Consider the following 20,654-nt stretch of genomic DNA (forward strand, 5'->3'; position numbering starts at 1 on the left):
TTGTCCAAAAATATTTCTGTAAGCCGGCTAGGTTCTGTGCTGAAATTTGCAGCCGCGAAGTTTCGTGAGAAACAGAGACCTTTGCCTCGGGATGAGGCACTGAGTGTGAACAGCAGACGTGCTGGAATCACCGGCTGCTGCTCGGTCTGGGAACACCCTGAGCGAGGGGAAGGACTCTAGGAGTCCGTCTGGGCGGGGAGTGTACTCCCTCGACCATCTGTATTTCTGAAGCCCTGAGCAAGGGGAAGGACTCTAGGAGTCCGTCTGGGGCGGGGAGTGTACTCCCTTGACCATCTGTATTTCTGAAGCCCTGAGCGAGGGGAAGGACTCTAGGAGTCCGTCTGGGGCGGGGAGTGTACTCCCTCGACCATCTGTCAGTGTGTGTTTGCTTTTTGTGTCTGTTTTCAGGTACTTGTCAGTGTATGTATGTGTGTTTTTTGTGTTTGTTTTGTGTTTTACGTAGTGTCAACAATGGGACAGACTATAACGACCCCCCTAAGTTTGACTTTAGACCACTGGACTGAAGTTAGATCAAGGGCCCATAATCTTTCAGTAGAAATTAAGAAAGGACCTTGGCAGACTTTTTGCATCTCCAAGTGGCCAGCTTTTGATGTAGGATGGCCACCGGAGGGGACTTTTGATTTGACTCTTATTTTTGAAGTTAAAGCCATTGTCTTTCAGAATGGACCTGGGTCCCACCCAGCTCAACAGCCTTACATTACTGTTTGGCAGGACCTCGTCCAGAATCCTCTGCCTTGGATAAAACCATGGATTCCCCAGCATAGGTCAGGTTCCCGAGCCCTGACTCTACGAGAAGCAAAAATGAAACCACAGGCTCCACCCGAAACGGAGCCTCCTTTTCAACCCACAGCTCCCCCCAAGATCTATCCTGAAATTGAAGGGCCTCCCGAGTGGCCAGAGTCCCCTTCCCCTCCTCCCTATCCTCTGCCTCCGCAGGTCCCTGCGCCAGGCTCTGGGATTGCTGCCAGTGCAGTCGGAGGGCCAGCAGCTGGGACCCGGAGCCGACGAGCCCAGAGTCCCCCAGCAAATAGAGTTCCTGACACTACTTCTGCTTTTCCTTTACGGGCTGTGGGTGACCCGCCCACAGACCTGCAGTCTCTGCAGACCCTCCAATATTGGCCTTTTTCATCGGCTGATCTGTATAATTGGAAAGCTAACCATGCCTCCTTTTCTGAGAATCCGACCAGCCTTGTGGGGCTGGTAGAGTCTCTTATGTTTTCTCATCAACCCACTTGGGATGATTGTCAGCAGCTCCTCCAGGTTCTGTTTACTACTGAAGAAAAAGAGCGCATTCTCCTGGAGGCTCAGAAAAATGTTCCTGGAGTGAATAGAGCCCCAACCAACCTACCTAATGAGATTAATGCTGGGTTCCCTCTGGATCGACCAGATTGGAACTACAACACGGCTCAAGGTAGGGAGAGGCTGGCAGTTTACCGCCGGGCTCTGGTCGCAGGTCTAAAGGGAGCGGCGAGACGCCCCACCAATTTGGCTAAGGTAAGGGAAGTGATGCAGGGCCCTACCGAGCCCCCATCTGTTTTTCTGGAAAGATTGATGGAAGCTTATAGACGCTATACTCCTTTTGACCCGACCTCTGAGAGCCAACAAGCTACAGTTGCAATGGCTTTTATAGGACAATCAGCATTAGATATTAAGAGAAAGTTACAGAGACTAGAAGAATTACATGCCATGGCTTTACAGGATTTAGTTAAGGAGGCAGAGAAGGTGTATCATAAGAGAGAAACAGAGGAAGAGAAGAGAGAGAGGGAAAAGCGAGAAGAAGAAGAGAGAGAGAAACAGAAGGAAAGAAGACAGGAGAGGAATCTAAGCAGGATTTTGGCCACAGTAGTAGGGGAACGTGAAGGAAGGAATAGGCCAGAGAATAGACAGATAGGGTACCTGGGCAACAAGGAATCCAGATCTGAAGGAAGAAGATCTGTCCAGAAGATTTTAGAGAAGGACCAATGTGCCTATTGCAAAGAAAGAGGACATTGGGCACAGGAATGCCCAAAGAAGGGAAGGGCCCCTAAGGCCCTGACTCTGAAAGATGATGAATAGGGGAGACGGGGCTCGGTCCCCCTCCCCGAGCCTAGGGTAACCCTGATGGTGGAGGGGACCCCCACGGACTTTTTAATTGACACAGGGGCAGAGCATTCTGTGCTGAAACATCCACTGGGAAAAATAAAAAATAAAAGAACCATAGTGATTGGAGCCACTGGTCAGAAACAATACCCCTGGACCACTGCACGCACTGTAGATCTGGGAAAAGGCCAAGTGAGTCATTCCTTCTTGGTCATTCCTGAGTGTCCCACACCGCTTCTAGGAAGAGATCTTCTGACTAAATTAAAGGCCCAGATCAGATTTACCCAAGAGGGGCCGAGAGTAACTTGGGAATCTCCCACCTCCGTAGTCTTAGCCCTGCAGCTTGAGGAAGAATACCGATTGCATGAAGGCATAAAGCAAACAGAGGTGCTAGACCTAAAAGACTGGTTGACTGCTTTCCCTAGAGCATGGGCAGAGACTGGAGGCATGGGAATGGCTGTCAGAGTTCCCCCTGTGGTTGTGGGACTGAAGACAGATGCAACCCCTATAGGAGTGCGCCAATATCCAATGAGCCGTGAAGCAAGAGATGGAATCAGGCCACATATTCAGAGACTATTACAATTAGGTATTTTGGTACCGTGCCAGTCACCCTGGAATACTCCTTTACTGCCGGTAAAGAAACCTGGCACGAGTGACTACCGACCAGTCCAAGACCTGAGAGAGGTCAATAAGAGGGTCCAAGATATTCACCCAACTGTTCCTAATCCCTATAACCTCCTCAGCTCACTCCCTCCAGAGCGAAAATGGTACACAGTACTTGATTTAAAAGATGCTTTCTTTTGCCTGAAGTTACATCCCTCCAGCCAGCCCATATTCGCCTTTGAGTGGAGAGATCCTGACACTGGACAAATGGGACAATTGACCTGGACACGGTTACCCCAGGAGTTCAAAAACTCCCCCACCCTTTTTGATGAGGCTCTACATCGAGATTTAGCCTCCTTCCTAGCTGAAAACTCCCAGGTAACCCTGCTCCAATATGTTGATGACTTGCTCCTTGCTGCAACCACAGAGAGAGAATGTTGGCAGGGGACCAAGAGATTGCTAGTAGAACTGGGTGAGTTGGGTTACCGGGCCTCTGCTAAAAAAGCCCAGCTATGTCAGATGGAGGTAGTCTATTTGGGATATATCCTCTGGGATGGAAAAACGGTGGCTGACAGAGGCTAGAAAAAGGACTGTGACTCAAATACCAACACTGGCTACTCCAAGACAGGTGAGAGAATTCTTGGGCACCGCTGGGTTCTGCAGACTTTGGATACCTGGGTTTGCAACACTGGCTGCCCCCCTCTACCCCCTGACCAAGGAAAGTGGAGAATTTAGATGGACATCAGAACATCAGAAAGCCTTTGAAAATATTAAGAAGGCCCTGCTGACTGCGCCAGCTTTGGCACTGCCAGATCTAACCAAGCCCTTCATCCTCTATGTTGATGAGAGGGCGGGGGTGGCCAGAGGAGTTCTTACTCAGGCTCTAGGGCCGTGGAAGAGGCCGGTGGCATATTTGTCTAAAAAGCTGGACCCAGTGGGCAGCGGATGGCCCACATGTTTAAAGGCCGTTGCTGCAGTAGCCCTACTCGTTAAGGATGCTGACAAATTAACTCTGGGACAGCAAATAACTGTGGTAGCCCCCCACTCTCTTGAAAGCATTATCCGTCAGCCCCCAGACCGATGGATGACAAATGCCCGGATGACTCACTATCAGAGTCTGCTGCTGACTGAACGGGTCGTGTTTGCTCCCCCCGCTATTCTCAACCCTGCCACCTTCCTCCCTGAAACGGATGATTCCTCACCCGTTCACTGCTGTGCAGACATCCTTGCGGAGGAAATTGGGATCCGAAGTGATCTACGTGACCAGCCGTGGCCAGGTGTTCCAAACTGGTACACAGATGGAAGCAGTTTCCTAGTAGAAGGTAAGAGGATGGCAGGGGCAGCGGTGGTAGATGGTAAGCGAGTCGTGTGGGCTGGCAGCCTGCCAGAAGGTACGTCAGCTCAAAAAGCTGAATTAATTGCCCTGACCCAGGCCCTTCGGATGGCTGAGGGGCAGTCCATCAACATTTACACCGATAGCAGGTATGCTTTTGCTACAGCCCACGTCCACGGTGCCATCTATAGACAAAGAGGGTTGCTGACGTCAGCAGGCAAGGACATAAAAAACAAAGAGGAGATTTTGAGCCTCCTTGAGGCTATTCATCTGCCTGCCAAAGTGGCCATTATACATTGTCCTGGACATCAAAAAGGACACGATGCTGTGACAAGGGGAAATAATATGGCTGATGTTAAAGCTAAACAGGCTGCACTCGGCCCTAAGATTCTGCCCTTCAGGACTCAACAGATAGAACCTTTCCAGAAAGTTGCTCTGCCAGAACTGGAACTGTGTAGCCAGAGTTTTGAGTATACACCTGAAGATATAAAACTAACGGACAATTTAGGGTTTACTGCAAAAAATTCACAGGGCCAACGAGCAGCCAGTAATGGTAAAATAATATTACCACAAAAAGAAGGGAAGAGATTTATTGAAAATATACATCGGATGTCCCACCTGGGAGTCAAACACCTGCAAACACTGGTAAAAGCATCTGCTTTTTATGTTTTAAGACTCTCTGATGTTGCAGAAGCAGTAGTTAAGAGCTGTGTACCGTGTGCCATGACAAATGCAGGACATTCGAGATATCCCCCAGGCAGAAGACTACGAGGTGATCGCCCTGGAGCCTATTGGGAAGTAGATTTTACTGAAGTAAAGCCAGCTAAGTATGGTAATAAATATCTTTTAGTTTTTATAGATACTTTTTCAGGATGGGTGGAGGCCTACCCAACAAAAAAGGAAACAGCCAATGTTGTGGTTAAGAAAATCCTAGAAGAAATTTTTCCACGATTTGGAATACCTAAGGTAATAGGGTCTGACAATGGACCCGCCTTTGTTGCCCAGGTAAGTCAGGGACTGGCCATCCAACTGGGGATTGATTGGAAATTACATTGTGCTTATAGACCCCAGAGTTCAGGACAGGTAGAAAGGATGAATAGAACTCTAAAAGAGACCTTGACTAAATTGACAATAGAGACCGGCGGGAATGACTGGACAGCCCTCCTTCCCTTTGCTTTGTTCCGTGTTAGAAACACACCAGGAAAATTTAAGCTTACTCCATATGAAATTCTGTACGGGGGGCCTCCCCCGCTCACTGAAGTAGGGAGAGTGATGGATTTTCTAGAATTTAACCCTGGTTCTTCATTGTTTACACGCATGAAAGCCCTAGAAGTGGTCAGAAACACTGCCTGGGAGCAGCTCAAGGAGGCCTACGAACCAGGAGATTTGATGGTACCTCACCAGTTCCAGGTGGGAGATACAGTTCTCGTCAGATGACATCGAGCTGGCAATCTAGAACCTCGTTGGAAAGGCCCTTACATTGTGCTACTGACCACCCCCACTGCTGTCAAAGTAGAAGGCATCTCTGCTTGGATTCACGCCTCTCACGTAAAGCGAGCTCCTGGAGAACTTCAAGATGAATGGGAATTGGAAAGGACTGATAACCCTCTTAAGTTACGCCTACATCGTCGGCGCCATCCTGAAAGAGAAGAATGACAACCCACACCAGCCTATGACTCTCACTTGGCAAGTGTTATCCCAATCAGGGGAAATACTATTTGCCACCTCAAAATTAGAGCCTCCGGGGGCATGGTGGCCAACCCTGTATTTTTGCCTCCGCCAAATCATTCCTACAGCCAGGATTACTCCTCCTAATGTGGTTCGAAGCTATGGGTTCTATAGCTGCCCCGAGCACCTTAAGAGCTCCTGGTGTGGGGGGCCTAGGTGGTACTTTTGCAGTCAATGGAGTTGTGTTACCTCAAACGATGGAGATTGGAAATGGGCCGTTGAGCCATCTGGGGATGGATTAGAATTTTCTTTTCAAAATAAGGGGCCAGGCAAGCGTGCAGTAATGAGGCTATACAGAAATCAGGAATGTAATCCTACAGATTTAGACCGTGTGAAACTGCAGTTCACAAACATGGGAAAGAAATATGCTCTTGCCCAGTGGATTGGAGGCATGACCTGGGGAGTTGTGTTCTACAATTATGGTAGTAGACCTGGTTCATTGCTCCATGTCTGTCTAAACATTGAAAGTCCTCCAGCCCTGCCAGTAGGCCCTAATAAGGTGCTCCCTGAGCCAAATCGACCTTTTCTCCCAAGACCAGCCCCGACCTTACCCCACACTCAAAAGACTCACCAAATGTCTTCCCCACAGAAAAACGTTTCGAGTCCTGTTCTGTACTCTATAGCCCCAGAGCAAGTTGAACTATCACCCACCCAACAAAGACTGTTAGGCCTCCTCCAAGGAGCTTTCTCTGTGTTAAATGGTACCAATCCCAATGCCACCAAGTCTTGCTGGCTGTGTCTAACATCTGGACCTCCCTATTACGAGGGGATGGCAGTAATGGGAACTTATAATAATACCACCAGTCATGATCACTGCAGTTGGGGACGTAGCCTCACACTCACCCTCACTGAAGTATCTGGCAGAGGCACATGCATAGGAAAAGTGCCTCTGAGTCATCGACACTTGTGTAATGTTACCTATGAGAGCCCCCGGACCAAATTGACTTATTATTTGTCACCTGGTCCCAATAAGTGGTGGGCTTGCAGCACTGGATTGACCCCCTGTGTATCGACGTCAGTGTTTAATGACATTAGAGACTATTGCATCCTGGTGCAGTTAGTGCTCAGAGTCATCTACCATCCCTCAGAAACTTCTGTTGATGAGTTTGATAGATGGCTGACTCGCCTTCGCAGGGAGCCTGGGACTATGACTTTGACCCCAGTATATTTTATATGAACCACACTAAGAAGGAAGCTGTGACAACTCAGGGGATTAGCCCGAGGCAAACTGCTCACAAACAATGAAGACTCAGACACATCTCACCATGCTCTAGTTTTAGGGTTCTCTCTGTCTCTGTCTGTTTGTCTCTATCCCTTTCTCTGTGTGTGTCTCTGTCTTTCTGTCTCCCTCTCCCTCTCCCTCTCCCTCTCCCTCTCCCTCTCCCTCTCCCTCTCCCTCTCCCTCTCCCTCTCCCTCTCCCTCTCCCTCTCCCTCTCCCTCTCCCTCTCCCTCTCCCTCTCCCTCTCCCTCTCCCTCTCCCCGCCCCTCTCTCTCTCTTTCTCTAAGGTAAAAACCCTAGTCTGGCTTCAAATTTAAACTTCCTGCTTCTGCCTCCCAAACTGCTGGGATCACAGCTGCACACCACTGAATCCTACTACAATCACTCATTTTACAAGGCAAACTATTAATTTGGTTTGAAACTAATAGCAACATTTGATACAACCTTGTATCAATGCTTTGTTTTACTAATAAAATTACAAGCATAATAAAATAAAATTGAATTTTATTCCAACATTTGAGTCCATGAGACTCTTAGTTTAACATGATGTCACTTTGATTTTTCCAGAACCACAGGGATATAAAAATAGTAAGCATAGTGAAGTGTGGGGCACCTGCACTGTCCTAACACAGAATGGGAAGGCCCACTGTAACAGAAAGGCTACAGCTGAAAATGGTTAAGAAATTTCAGAGGAGAAAATAACTTTATGGTGATTCATTTCACCACCACTCTGGGATTCCAATTTTGTAATTCACAGTTTCTCAATTGTGCCTTTAAGCTGGCAGTATAAGGAGAGAGATCACCATTTCCAGAGGCTGAACTTTTCAATAATTAATGAATGATATTTTTAATATTTCATCACATTCAGTTTACATTATTGTCTTAGTCAGGGTTTCTATTCCTGTACAAACATCATGACCAAGAAGCAGTTGGGGAGGAAAGGGTTTATTCAGCTTAAATTCCCACATTGATGTTCATCACTGAAAGAAGTCAGGACTGGAACTCAAGCAGGTCAGGGAGCAGGAGCCGATGCAGAAGCCATGGAGGGATGTTCTTTGCTGGCTTGCTCAGCCTGCTCTCTTATAGAACCAAGACTACCAGCCCAGAGATGATCCCACCCACAAGGGGCCTGAAACCCTTGATCACTAATTGAGAAAATGCCCCACAACTGGATCTCATGGAGACATTTCCTCAACTGAAGCTCCTTTCTCTGTGATAACTCCAGCTGTGTCAAGTTGACACCAAACTAGCCAGTACAATTATGAAACATTTATAGAAACAAGTGACTGATATTTCTGTAACCATCCTCTCTCCAACCACCAGAAGATTATGGGCTGAAAGTCAAGGACCCCATTGGCCATCTCAAAGCCCTAGGGCCTCACTCCACTGCATGCCAGAACATCAAAGCCAGCTACATTCCTAACAGCAAACCTAGCGATCACACCTGTTAGAGTGTGGGTTTTCTGGGGTTACTCTCTGTTGTGTCCGGCCAGCAGACCACAACCTGGGTTCTAGCCTGGAAAGGCATTTTGGAAACCTGGAAGAGAAGAGGGGCTAGGTGGCGAGAGAAAAGAATGTAGCCAAGACAGTTACTCTGATCAAGGCTCAAACTTTATTGTTGCGACACTAGTTATGAAGGAAGGGGGAGGGGACCCGATTCCCGCCGAATAATCTCTGGTCCAGTAGAAAGGTGCACGTGTGTGGCTCCGCAGGTTCCAGCAGTGGGCGTGGCAGAACGAATGAGCAGGAAGCTCCACCCCGAGTAAGCAGGTTTCAGGCTAGGGGAGGGGAGACTACAACTCTCAGGCAAAAATGATCTTTGTGACTACAGTTCTTAATGACTAGAAACTTGAATTTAGAATCTATGAATGCCAGGCATGCCTTAATCCCAATAGTTGTAGCCTGGTCTACAGAGCAAGTTCACTCAAGAAAACCTTGTCTCAGAAACAAACAAACAAACAAACAAACAAACAAACAAACAAAACAATCAGTAAGAACAGTGAACCTCAGGGTTAACTTCAAATAAGAAAGTTTATCCCAGCCCATCCTAATTTTGTGAGCTAAAGAAGGCTGTTCTTCTGCCCAAGTCACATGACCAAGAGATTCTGCCAGGTTATTTTCAGATCCACTATGTGCCACAGAGTCCCTGACACTAATCACTCACGACATGTCTTCCTTCTTCTGCTGCTTTATACCTTTTATGTGTAGAAATCCATTGGCTGAAATAAAGAAATTGACATATGCTTCCTATATCAGAACACCTATGCTGGCCATACTGTAAGTTTTGACCAGTTGTAATGCATTTCGACTATAAGTGAACCTATAAAATGCAAGACTGAATCTTGGTCCATCAAAAGGCTCTGAAGTCCTGGGATAGCGCCACCAGGTGGCAGCAGGTGCTTGTGTGTGCATGCTTGAAATTATGCTTTGATTAAAAAATAACCTCTAGCCCACCCCCTGGCTACTAAAGGAGTATCAGCAGCCCGAGTTGAGATGCTAAGGGTAGAAAAGTACCAGCGAATATGTTCTAAATTCCTATTTAGGCATAGTGTCACATGCACACAGTCTTCTGGAAACTCAGGAGGCAAGAGGATCACAAGTTCCAGGGTAGCAAGTGCTTGGAAGTGAGACTAGTCAAAAATAAGTGAGTACATGTAAAGTCTCTAGCTGACTCTTTCTTTCCCCAAATACACTGGAACAGGGCAGGGGCTGGAGAGTCAGCTCAGCGGTTAGGAGCATTTGCTGTTCTTGCAGAGGACCTAGGTTTAGTTCTCAGCACCCACATGGTGGCTCATCCTCTGCGTGGGCACCAGGCATACACATGGTGTGCAGAATGCATGCAGGCAACACACACACACACACACACACACACACACACACACACACACACACACACAAACACAAATATATATATCCAAAAAAATCACAGCTGAACACTAAAACAGGTTGGTATAATTTGGAGAGCGAGTGTCCCCTTAAGGCCTGGACGCTCTAACTTGCTCAACAGCCTGTGGTACCATTGTGAGGTGGCAGAACCTTCAGGAGTTGGGACTAGATGGTAATTTGGGCATGTGGTCTGGAACAGAATGGTTGCCCCACTCCCTCTGTGTCCTCAGGGTTTCCTCTCTGCTTCCCAACCCCCGTGTGTGAGGGGTCACTTCAGATATCCTGCTGATGTATCAGTTATTTACAGTACGATTCATAACAAACAGTAAAATTACAGTTATGAGGGAGCAACTAAAGTTTTAGGGCTGTAAGGCACCAAACCATGAGGAACTGTATTAAAGGGTGACAGTATTAAGATTGAAAACCACAGCCCTAGAAGGTCAACAGCCTCCAGGACATGCCCCAGGCAGTGATATACTTAGCAAGACCCAGAAACAAGTGCCAATGGACTGCAGACCACAACTCTGAACCTATATGCCAGTGCTCTTTTCCTTATTTAGGGTGATTTTCTCACACACTTTTCTCAGCAACAGAAACCTGACAGAAGTGGGGCTGGAGAGATGGCTTAGCGGTTAAGAGCACTGACTGTTCTTCCAAATGTACTGAGTTCAAATCCCAGCAACCACATGATGGCTCACAACCGTCCATAACGAGATCTAACTCTCTCTTCTCGAGTGTCTGAAGACAGCTACAGTGTACTTACATATAATGAATAAATAAATCTTTTTAAAAATTAAAAAAATAAAGAGAGCTGACAGAAGGATGTCTGCAGAGATCCAAACTGGAAAGGCCCACTCTTGGGGCTGGAGATGGCTCAGCCATAAGGTTCAAGTATTGCTTTTGCAGAGAACCCAAGTTTGGTTTGAAGCATTTTCTGTCCCAAGACATCCCCACATACAAAAACACACAGAGACACAGTTTAAAATAATAATAAAAAAAAACTTTATAAAGAAGAGACATTCTCAGGCCAACACAGTTTAGCAGATAGAAGCACTTGCTGCCAAGCCTGACAGCCTGAGTCTCAGCTCAGGAACCCACAGTGAAAGAGGGGACCAACCCCAGCAAGCTATCCTTTGACCTCCACATGCACACTGGGTTGCGTACTCCCATGCACTTGCACACACGCACACCAATAATAACCTTAAGTATAAAATGTAAAAATAAAAAAGACACTGGGCAGGAGAGATAGCTCAGCAGTTAAGAGCACTGACTGCTCTTCCAGAGGTCCTGATGTCAATTCCATTATCTGTAATGGGATATGATGCCCTCTTCTCGAGTGTCTGAAGACAGCAAGAGTGTACTCATATATATATATAAATAAATAATTTGGGTAGAACCCAAACATCAACTCCAAATGCACTCCAAACCACGTGAGCTCTGCTCATCAGTGCCTCTGTCACCAGTGTGGTAGTGAGCCTGCAGCCCAGTGAGGACCAACACACACAGGCAGCTGCCAACACAAATGTGCCTGCTCCAATGCCAAGGTAAAGCAGAACAAAGCATGATCTCTCCCTCCAGAGAAGCACTGGCTGTGGGTTTGTGGCTAGCCTGATCTGACCGTGAGCTCCAGGCCAGCCAGAATGGCACAGTGAATTCTGGGATTAAAGGCAAATACTGCCACACCAGAACTAAAACATTAGAAAAAGCAGGAGGTCAGAAGAAACATGATCCCTGGAGTAGGAATGGATGGGGTAGTGGCAGCATTCTGCTCAGCCTGGTGGAACTGCATGGAGTAGGGTGTGCAGGGAAGGGTGCCAGCTCTTTTCCTTCTTTTTCTTTCTGCAGAGGTGGTTTGGTACCCGGGGTTTCATGGATGGTAGGCAGTGCTGGGAGTGAGTGATGAGGTGGTTACTGAGGTAACCACCACAGACCTGAGGGCTGGCAGCCCTAAGACACATATAAATAAAAAATAATAAACATTAAGAAGACTTAAGCCAGGTGTTACTCATGATGATATTTTAAATCCATGTATTTATGCATGGCTCATGTAATACTTTTTGAATAAACAAATGTAGAGATGGTTGGTAATGTCACCTGAGATCTCTAATACTGGAAGGAGGGAGATAGCTCAGTAGGTAATGCCATTGCTGTACAAGTGAAAGACCCACAACATCAGGACTCCCCCACGTTCTGACTCAGGATAGGTGACACCCCAAATCACTCATGAGAAACGTTCTTGATGCAAACTGCAAGAGGTATATTAGAAAGGCAAAAACCGCAAACACCTGGCAAAAACTGCAAACACTTGGCAGCCTGGAACAATGGGGCAAGTTCTACTCCCTGCCATTAATGAGACCTCTTTTGGACACAGTTCTAGTTCTTAAATAATTTTTCACTCTCTCTCAGGATCTTTCAATCCCCACTCTTTCTAGTAAATAGTTCTAATCTTAGAACTAGACACAGTTTTCTAACACACATGGAAAAGCAGAAGCATAATACGAGGGCCTTTCCACTGAATCTCAAGGTTTTCTGTGCGGTGGTGTCTAATGTAGAGCGAATCTCTATCTTGGAAGCAGTGTGGGGCTTTCAGGTCTCCTTTCAGAGCAGCATTTACAATTAGCTCCTAGCAGGGCTTCTCAAGCCACACTAGACTTCTAACTACAGGTGCAGAGCTCCAAAGACCAATTGATCCTGTCTGTTTTTTCTCTTTCACCAAATTATCCCCAGATAGTCGGAGAGTACTGCTTTTTCAAACCCGTTCCCTCATGTGTAAATCATCTCTAGTCAGGGTACAAAGCACCTATGAGAATTACCTTCGCTTCTCTAGATTTTCACATAGGTCTAAACACATACACAAAAACACACAAAACAGCCAGTCGTGGTGGCGCATGCCTTTAATCCCAGCACTTGGGAGGCAGAGGCAGGCGGATTTCTGAGTTCGAGGCCAGCCTGGTCTACAAAGTGAGTTCCAGGACAGCCAGGGCTATATAGAGAAACCCTGTCTCGAAAAACCAAAAAAAAAAAAAAAAAAAAGAGAGAAACCCTGTCTCAACAAACAAACAAACAAACAAAAAAACCCACACACACACACATACAAAAAAAAACCCACAAAAAAGAAACCAACAGATCTAGATAAACGCGACTCTTTTGTGTCCTCCACAAGCAGGCCAGCTTCAACAACAGAACTCGGTCCCTCTGACCGATCTCCGGAAACTACCAGACAGCCCTGGCTCTTCCCACTTCCCAGGGCATCCCCCAGGGTGGCAGCCTGTGGTCCTCCCAGCAAGTCTGCAGACCACAGTCCTCCGGTCCTTAAGGCCCGAGAGGACAGCTGCAAACAGAAAGCAGGCATTTCAGAAAACACCATCATCTACAAACACAAAGACATCTTTGTCCACTTCCACTGGGACAACCAAAACCAGAGAAATGACCCAGAGTGTCTCAGAATCAGATGGGTGGTTCATGACAAGAGGGTAACTCTTACACGCGTTCTCGCGACCGGCCAGGAAGAACACAACAAACCGGCATCTTCTGCGGCAAAGCTTTATTGCTTACATCTTCAGGAGCCAGAGAGCAAGAGAGCAAGAGCTCTATTGCTTACATCTTTAGGAGCCAGAGCGCAAGAGAGCAAGAGAGCAAGAGCTTTATTGCTTACATCTTCAGGAGCAAGAGTACAAGAGAGCAAGAGCTCTATTGCTTACATCTTTAGGAGCCAGAGCGCAAGAGCAAGAGCAAGAGAGCAAGAGAGAGAATGGCGAAACCCCGTCCCTTTTTAAGGAGAATTATCCTCCGCCTAGGACGTGTCACTCCCTGATTGGCTGCAGCCCATCGGCCGAGTTGTCGTCACAGGGAAGGCAGAGCACATGGAGTGGAGAACTACCCTTGGCACATGCGCAGATTATTTGTTTACCACTTAGAACACAGGATGTCAGCGCCATCTTGCAATGGCGAATGTGAGGGCGGCTCCCCACAGAGGTAACAATTTCACTACCGACCAACAGATGGGACGAAGGTCCCTACAGATGGGACAAAGGTCTTTACATATGGGGCATCCCCCAGGGCAATTTTAAAAACCAAACTCAGGTGGATCCAAAATCAGGCTGATTAGTATAAAGTCAGGCAGTGCCGTGATTCAGAAACAAAGGACGATACACAAACAAACCAACACAAAAAGCACAGAAAACAGAAAACAAACACTCAGAACAGAGACACCGACCAGCACGAACACATTCCAGAGGGGATCCCCATATCTCCAAGTCGATTTTCTGGTGTGAGGGATGGTTGTGTTTCCCAGCCCATGCACCAAATGAAAGACCCACAACGTGAGGACCCCCCCCCCCACATTCTTACTCAGGATAGGCGACACCCCAAATCATTCACGAGAAATGGTCTTGATGCAAACTGCAAGAGGTTTATTAGAAAGGCAAACCTGCAAACGCCTGGAATCCTGGAACAATGGGGCAAGTTCTACTCCCTGCCATTAGTGAGGCTTATTTTGGACACAGGTCTAGGGGCTTAAATAATATTTCACTCTCTATCAGGATCTTTCACAAGCACAAGGATCTGAGGAAAATAGCTGTGTATGGTGGGGTGCACCTGCCCCCCCCCCCAGTACACTGGGAATCCATGGAGCTTATTGACCAACTAACTGAATTGTTTCCAGATTCAGAGAAGGACCCTGTCACATAAGGAGGAGAGTGATAGGGAAAGGCATCTGACATCAGCATCTGGCCTCCCTCAGCCACACATAGCTGCAGGTGTGCACATGCTACACACAGAGGTGGGAAATCTCAAGTGCTCAAGTGAGTGTATTTCAGATAATGGCCATGGGGTTGGTCACCCCGTGTATTGGGAATAATGCCAGACATGGGCATTATTCATTATCTCTAGGCCCAGGCCTAAATGATCTAAGTATTAACACGAGAAGCTCATAGAAGTCTAAGGCTCACCTAAAAAGCCTGCATAGGGGCTGGTGAGATGGCTCAGCGGTTAAGAGCACTGACTGCTCTTCCAAAGGTCCTGAGTTCAAATCCCAGCAACTACATGGTGACTCACAACTATCCATAACGAAATCTGACACCCTCTTCTGGAGTGTTTGAAGACAGCTACAGTGTACTTACATGTAATAAATAAATAAATCTTTTAAAAAAAAAGCCTGCATAGATCATGAGAGGATTTGGAGACTTTATAGGGACTAAGCTTAGCATAAGCCCAGTCTGGAGTCCAGACACATGGGGCATGGTCTGTGCCAGACAAACACATCACCAGTCTTGGACAGGTTGATGTAACTTTTCATGACCCACCTTTACAATGATCTTGCTCTCCTTTAAAAATAAGGTTAATTTCAACAAGATGTTTACATTATGATGGAATCCATTCATAGGCAGAGGAGGCAAGTTCATGGCAGGAAGTGGTGGGAACGAGACTTGCCTCTCAGGGAAGCTTCCAGACTCCCAACTTTCACTACTCTGCTTGGTAAAAAAAAAAAAAAAAAAAAAAATCCCCCCCCCCAAATTTATCCAAATTTGCCTGGATCTGAGTTTTAACACACAGATAAGTTTGTCTAAACACAATTGAAGGCCGCTCAAAGGAAATGAATGGCTTATTTCCTTCTCCAGTGCCATAAAGTCATCTCTGCTACTGGGTGACTCCTGGGGAGAGGTGAACAATGTCTAGACAGCCCAGAGAGAGTACCACCAACAGAACAAAGACACCCTCCCACCCAGGTCTGACTCAGTGGACCAAGGAGTCTGGGGGGTTACTTGGCAGAGCACAGTGACTCAAAAGAAGCTTCAGCATAGAAAACCCCACCCCAGGGCAAAGTGTAGGCTATCAGGCGCCTAAAAGATGGCACTGGCCTCCGGTACAACGTCGCGGTAAACAATGCTATTGCTACTGAGCAGGCGCTAGCCCGAATCTGGCGCCAACCCCTCCCGAGCGGGTGCATACAAATCAAAGTGCCGGCAGACTGACCAATCCCAGGAGGACTCGTAGCTCTCCCCAGTGCTGGGGTGTATATAAGCAGTTCTCCCTGGGTTTCCAGAGTTCCCGTAGCATCGAGGTGTTCCTGAAATAAAAAAGGCTGTTGAGAAGAATCCGACCGTGTTGCGTTTTTTCTTGCTGGACGAGGTGAGCACAACAGGCAAGTGAGGATTCCTAAAGGCTACATGCCTGGGGCTCTCTTCTGGACTTGCAGGGGCAACTTGAAGGCTAGTTGGTTGGATCTGGAATTAACTCTGAAACAAGCCTCTGTGTGGGTCTATAGAGGTGTTTCTACGGTGGATGAAGATTCCCAGAGGAGACAGAAGTTCAAGGAAAATAGCCTGCTATTTGTTTGCCTACCTTCATTCCTTGCTGGTAATTGTGCCTGTCTCATTTCTTTGAGAAGCCCAGTTTTTCAGCCTTTCAATATGGGCTGAAGCCCAGAGACTCTCCAGGAATGCCCAAGGCCTTCAACACCAGATTGGAACTGCTAAGGCATCCAGCATCATGGATAGAGGAACCACTGGGTCCATATCATGGAAGTCAATTCAACGTGTCTTCCTTATCATATGTATTCTGTCTCAGATCCTCTCCTAAAGAACCCTGACTAACACATGTGTTATTGTGTGAACTCCTGGAGGGCGGGTGTTCTTGTCTCTGTCTCCCATGTAGGGAGCTGGTATGACTGACTGGAACCTCCATCTCTGAACTTCTCTGAAGCTCCCTTCTGGAGCAACAAATGCCACTATCCTTGAATCAGACAAGACAGTATGACATGACAGAGTAGACAGCTGCCCTTTAAGATGCAATTTTAGCTACTGCAGAAGTCACTTCCCACAGCTCCCATACCTACACCTCCCACACCAAAACCTCCCACAACTTCTACTCCTATATCTCCCATGTCTTTACCACCCACACCTCCACCTCCCACACCTTGATGACCGCCTACAGTCACTTTGGTCCCAGAGCAAGAGGTCTGGTTCCATTTGCAAATCTGACCTGCTTGCAGAGGTGCTCTCCACCTTAGTGTCCCCAGACTGGAAATGCTGGTGACAGCTACTCTAACTCCCTCTCTGAAAAATGAGAAGGTGGTACTCAGAGTCCCTGCTCCTGGGTTACAGCCTCGTCCTCCACCTCTTGCTCCTCCCCCTTCTCTACCTCCTCCTCTTCCTCATGTTTCTCTGTCCTCCTTTTAAATCAAAAGAGATGGATGACTGACAAGAAGCAAATGAGTCAGACATAAGGAAGTAGAAAAAGAGAATGATGTTGCCAACTTATCATTCAGAGGTGCTCTCTGAGACGGAGAATAAGAGCAACCCCATCAATCACACAGTGGATGCCCTTGCAGGCGATCTGTGGTGTCAGCCATTGCATGAGCAATTGGACCAGGAGCCTATGGCTACCTGCTAGCTACCACAGAGGAAGGAGGCTGTGTAGACACAATAAAAGGCGACAATTAGCCCAGAGGTTAGAGAGGACACTGAACCTGCTTTCTTGCACAGGTTGGACTCCCTGTGAGACCTACTTGGGCCAGACTCAAAACAGGAAAGAGATGAGGCTAGGAGGTGCTCAGTGTGGAACCTGTACCCCTTTGCCACACTGAGGGTGGGAAGGAAACATGAGCTCATCTGACTGGATGGAGTCCTAGGAAGCTGTATCTCAGCCATGGCTCTGCAAGGCGAGTGCATCCTACATGGATGGATATAAGATTGGGAGAGCATGTGAGACATTTTTCCCCTCATATTTTTCTTTCTTTTTTTCTTTTTTTTTCCTTTTTTTCTTTTTTTGGTTTTTGGTTTTTCAAGACAAGGTTTCTCTGTATAGGCCTGGCTGTCCTGGAACTCACTCTGTAGACCAGGCTGGCCTCAAACTCAGAAATCCGCCTGCCTCTGCCTCCGGAGTGCTGGGATTAAAGGCGTGCACCACTACACCCGGTTCTCCCATCTTTCTTAACTCCCCTGGTTCTCTTTTTGCTATTTCATTTCCCTTTCTCCAGGGGACTGAATAGGCATCCCAAGAGAGCTTTTTAGATATTAGTCATAAGAGGAACCATTGCAGATTTGATTGAATTAGAACACGTAGGCTATAAAGCACCATCATATGACTGTAAATATTAACATTTACTGAATAAAGTTACACTCTCCATTAATTTTACACTGAGATATATGCAGGCTTTGATGTAAATACACCATTCAGAATATGTCTGGTAGGTGCCACGGCAACAGATGCAGGGGCAGTACTGTTGCCTACAAATGAACAGTGTCCTCACTGGGTCTAGAAGATGGCTGTAAAGACACTTCTAGCTGTCCACAGATGCACCTGATGCACATTGCTTGTATTTGTAGGATTTCTCTTCCATATAAACTCTTTTATGACATTTTTGTGATAGTGACATGAAAAGGCTTTACTGGATTGATTACTTTTATAGGGTTGGGCTTCGGGGTGAATTCTTTTCTTTTTGTAGACTCTAGAGACCTGTTTTTTTTTTTTCCATATTGTGTCACAGTCTAATCTTGTAGGACATTTGTCTGAGGGAAATGCAAAGGCAGATACAGATTAACACATTCTCTTTTCCTTGGAAATATCGACCTAAAGGAAGCACAGATGTGTTGTGCAAACTTCCATTAATATGCAGCATTGATAAAATGAGTTTCAATAACAAAAACGACAATAAACAGACTCCTTAACAGAGGTGGAATGCTCCTCATGTGCAAAATATAATATTTGTAACCCTTGTGACTCACAAAGTACTGTTGCAAAATCATGTTTTGCACATTAGTAATACTCATGATCCTAGTTTGAGAGTCTAAAGTATGCTCATGTCATTGTGGACACTTTCAGAACCTTTATGTACATTGATGCAAAATACTCAATAAAATACTCAAATACTGAATCCAAAAAACATAACAAAGAATCTATCCAAAATGATGAAGATTTTTTTTCTCATCCAATATATCTTGAGGAGTTTCCATTCCCTCTATTCTTCTCAGTTCCTGTCCACTTTTTCTCCCTTCTGGATCTAACCCCTTTCTGTCTCTCAGTAGGAAAACAAACAAGCAAACAAAAAACAAAATCCATAGACTCACTAATTGACAAATCTGCCCCCAAAAAGCTAAGGTAAAAGTTATAATATATTTCAAAAGAACTGGTGCAGGCATTAGTATTTGTACATCACAAATTCTAGTCTCAAATTTCTGGTCTATATTTGGGCAATTTTGTGTGAAGCATTTTGCTGGATGTTGATAAAGCATATCTTCTATGGGTCATTATAAGTGAAGATATCAAAAAGCTAAAATTTCAAAGGGGAAGAAATTTTTTGGCTCAGCTCTGAGTTCATTAATCAGAATGAAAGACTATGATTGATGTTTACTGGTTAGATGATATAAATGTGGGCGTCTCTGCAAACACTAGTTCTGGTAGCGTAACCATCTATGAGACAAAAAAGAAATCTAGTTCAATACCTCTCTGTAATTATTTCAGCACTGGTTGTGGGTGTGTTGTGGGTTATAGCCAATGAAATTCCTACAGCACTCAGAGAAAATCTTTCCCAGTGCCTGTGTTAACATCTGAAGTAAAAAGTCTCCTGGTACTCAGAAGTCAAGATAAACTACAAAGCCCCATGGGACAATTAACCATACACAAGATAATGACTGGGAAGAACACTGGATGGAGCCTGCCCCTGCTCAGGTGATAAGCAGAAGAGAAATGAGTGGGAGGCAGGCTTTGTATAGGGTTTAGTTGTAGGTGATGGATTTTCAGGATTGGAAATATCTGCGGTTGGAGATTGCTGGTATTTTATGTTCTGAGCTTGAGCAAACTCAGGGATTTCTGAGTAGTTAAAACCTGTAAGTATGCTAACCATTCTCCCTGTAGACAATGTTGAGTGTAACTTTAGATTCTGACCCCAGGGTGGTTTATTTTAGATATAATTAAGCACAGTATAATTTTGGAAAGTTAGTTCTTGGTAATAATTGTCTCAATCCTCTGTGCACAGTGAAGATGAAAGTGTGACTGCCTCAAAAGTCTTTTGCAAAGTCTATGTGAGTCTTTCTTAAAGTTGGATTCTAAAACTAAAGGGCCTAGAGGAGGATCAAGCATACAGTGTAGAGGACACCAAGCTATAAGATACATGTCACATCTCTTGCAAGGCTGGTTTGTATTGCCTGAGAAACAATTTTCAAGGGAAGATTGGGAATTTTTTTTTTGTTTTGTTTGTTTGTTTTTCGAGACAGGGTTTCTCTGTGTAGCCTGGCCGTCCAGGAACTCACTTTGTAGACCAGGCCAGCCTCAAACTCAGAAATCTGCCTGCCTCTGCCTCCCAAGTGCTAGGATTAAAGGCGAACTTCACCACTGCCCAGCACGGGAAAATTTTATAGTCTGGGACTTTCAGGTGTTTTGTGGCACTACATCTAGCACAGCTCACCATACCACTTACTACATCCATTCCCTCACTTCTGGTCAGAAAAAAGTATACTTCTCTTTCACTGAACAGAAACTCTGTGGTTTTATATTCCTGGTTACCTTAGAGGTTATTTTTGACCACAAGGTCCTTTTGCTCTCTACAGAAAAAAATATATTTTATGGATGTTTCTAGTTCTTAGAATTTTAATGTTGTGTTAGTGTAAATAGAAAGACAGTCAAATATTTTTAAAGAATATAAATTATGTTGTTCAGATATACAAAGTGTGATTACGTTGCTTGACTCTATAGACATCAAACATGCAAGTGCTGCTGACATAATCCCAGCAATCAGAACATTGGGACAGGTGTATTATTCTTCATTTGAGGTCAGACTATTCTAA

General features: G+C 45.9%; 1 protein-coding gene and 1 pseudogene across 1 annotated transcript in view; both read left to right on the forward strand.

Moving 5' to 3' along the window:
* Positions 1 to 20,654, forward strand: part of Rex2 (reduced expression 2) — an 87,190-nt gene that overhangs the window by 23,666 nt on the left and 42,870 nt on the right. The window lies entirely within an intron of this gene.
* On the forward strand, positions 394 to 5,001 carry Gm46895 (annotated as a pseudogene).

This window comes from Mus musculus, chromosome 4, assembly GCF_000001635.26.
Source record: "Mus musculus strain C57BL/6J chromosome 4, GRCm38.p6 C57BL/6J".
Taxonomy (NCBI): domain Eukaryota; kingdom Metazoa; phylum Chordata; class Mammalia; order Rodentia; family Muridae; genus Mus; species Mus musculus.